The following is a 3,149-nucleotide window of genomic DNA, read 5'->3' on the forward strand; positions in this document are numbered from 1 at the left end:
AGAGAAAGACCGTATTGCATTTGTAATCCCGAACTGAATAGGTTCTCTATCCTCTTCTGATTAGCTTGGGTAACCATGATATGCTGCTAGGTATCACTCATGGTTTGTGGAAGCCCTAAACGTGTGTAACCACTAAAGGGAGAATTGAAAATTGTTTCAATTCACAATCGATGTAAAATGGTTTTAATCGCCCACTGCCTCGCTAAAAGGAACCTAATGGATCGCACACCATAAAAGGTGGAGATTGAAGATTAAACGGAAATGAGTAAGAATGATTAAATGGTTTAATCATTTATTTATGGCAAGGATTAATTAATATGTTAATTAATCAAACGAATAAGTTCGTTAAAGACCTCGGGATAGTTTTGGACCTTAAGGCCCAATGGGCTTCGAATGTCAAGCCCATTGACTTAAGATGTATGACAACTTAATGAATAAAGATTCACAAAGGCCCAAAAGCCCAAAAATCCCAAAGTAGGCCGGCCATGTAGATGAATTAGGGTTTTTGTTCTTTAGGTCACTTATTTGAAGGGACTATATAAAGGACTTTATAGCCAAATATTCATTATGTGATTAAGGGTTTATTTTGGGTGAAAATGGGTGAGAATTGTCTCTCCATTTTCTCTCTAAAGAGGCCAACACCTTGGAGGGTACATCTAGCAATCCTACTACTCCAAGGTCACTCATTTCTTCTACAATCAAACCTTGGTGAAGAGACTTAGAGGTTCCCTATTTTGGGAACTTGGAGAAACCTATTTTTCCATTCAAAACCATGGATCTAAGAAGCAAGGAATGAAGGCCCTATCTCTTTGGGTGATTAGCCTTTGCTTATGCAAAGAGGAATCTACAAAGGTAATAATTTCAACTCACTTTGTTTTGAGTTGATTAATGGTTCACCAATCTACTAGGCTTTGAATTTCATGGTAATGTTTTGTTTTTGAGTACATGCAAGCATGATTCCGCCTTTAATTGTTAATTGCATGTCATATGATGTTGCTCAAATGAACATGTTTTTCAAAATAAATTCCTTCAAGTGGTATCAGAGCCTAGGTCTAGTAGTTGGTGAATCCTTTTGGGTTTTGTAGTTCATAAGTTTATGATTTAAAAGTTGTAATTGTTACAAGCTTTATTCTTGCTTCTTTGAATGTAAATTTTGTTTGAAAATTTGCCATCTCAAATGTTGTAGATGTAGTTCATATGAGGATGAATATTGGAGCTAAAATTTGGTGCCATGATTTTAGGGATTTTCGGCCAAATCCAAAGGGTGATTTTTTGGGTTCATGTTTGTCTTGTTAAAATGGTTTTAAGGTGACTTTTGGAACCCCTAAGTACCCTAGGATGTTAGCCTCATTTTGAATGATAAAAATTTGAGTTTTATTGCATGAAAACATTCATGGAGCTCTTATGGGTTTTCATGGATGTTCTTCATATGTTCTTGATGTTCTTGCCAAGAACACAAAGGTTTGTGTTTTGATTCAAAGTTTTGATTTATTTCATAAAGTTTATGATATATGTTTGTCAAATGATTTATGAAAGTATTTAAAGTGTTAAATATTTGTATAAATGATGATGGAAACATCAATCATCAAAACATATATTAATTTTATGAAAGTATTTAAAGTGTTAAATATTTGTATAAATGATGATGGAAACATCAATCATCAAAACATATATTTTTTTTTTTTATGAAAGGTGAAAGCACTACTTGATTGTTTTTTGACAAAACTAATAAATCAAAACACCCACCACTCCTTTTTATCCCTAAAAACCGGCCACCCTAATAAAATAGGGTATTTTTGGGGCTTTTATGCAATTACATAAAGTTTTGATACTTTTGTGTATTTGTACTTTGACCCGAAAGTTTACGTTTTGACGTTAAGGCCTAAAAACGCTAAAGGACAAATTGTTTTGCTCCTTTAATGAAGTTTTTTGAATTTATTTAAATTTTGGGTTCTAGTTGTATTTACATGAAGTAGTGACTTTTGTGTTTTTACAAAGTGACCCCAAAAGTTTATGTTTTCGCAATATGGCCCAAAAAGTTGTGGTTATTGCATGATGGCCCAAATAGGATGAGAACAAAATTGTTTTGTCTCTTTAAATGAGAATTGGATTTTCATTTTGTTTAGCTCCACTTAAATCAATTTTATGGATACAAAAACCAAATGAAAATGTTGCATTCAATTAATTAGTTAAAGCGTTAATTAATTAAAGGATGATTATGAACCTAAGCCTAATATAATTGAGCTATGTGAAAGGCATTTCAAATTTGTTTGAACCATGGGAATGTGTAGATTAGATTTTGGTTGTAATTTGATTTGATCAAATGTTGTAAAAGGGCATAAGTCCTTCTTTACTTTAAGGTAATTTGTTTTATGCAAATGTTGTAATGAGCATAAGCTCATCCTTTACTTTGAAGTATTTCTTTCTTGCTTTATATGATATGCATGAAAATGAAGTAATTGGGTCCAACGCCCCTAAGACAACACGCCTTAATGTGATTAAACGCGTAACTAAAATCAATCTCCATCCCTAGACCGAGATTCAACACAAGGCTCGTGTTGAATCTAAACAAAGGTTCATAGTCATCCTAAGGCCCTAAGGCAACTATATAGTCCATAAAATGAATGCAAACCTTATGTTAGTAGTAACATATACTCTTGCTTTAAAAACCGTTTTAAAAGCATAGTGGGAGTATTATGTACAACTAAAACAATCATATGGACCAATAGTTGTAATAGGACCAAAATAGTTTTAATAGAGATTAAAATGTATGTTTATATGTGATGAGACCTAAAACCCTCAACCAAACCATTATTAAGTTGATAAGCGTGAGAGTGCTTAGAACACTCTTTCGTGGCCTTCCACCGTGGTGGGCTTCAATCGTTTGTGACTCGTACAATGTATTCGTCCAGTTCTGGGGTTGCAAAGTATGTGCTTACATTCAGGAGAAGCCTATAAACATATGATGAAGTGAAAGGTAGGCAACGAGTGTGGCCAATATGGAGTTCTTCTGAGGCCATTCTTGAACCCCTACTTGAACTAGCATGGTGGGAATGACTTAACTAAGTGCAATGGTGCCAATATGGAGTTCTTCTGAGGCATCATTCTCTAGAGGCCAAACAAGATGGGTACTTGCATTAGTTGCAAAT

Source organism: Malus domestica, chromosome 01 (genome assembly GCF_042453785.1).
Source record: "Malus domestica chromosome 01, GDT2T_hap1".
Taxonomy (NCBI): Eukaryota; Viridiplantae; Streptophyta; class Magnoliopsida; order Rosales; family Rosaceae; genus Malus; species Malus domestica.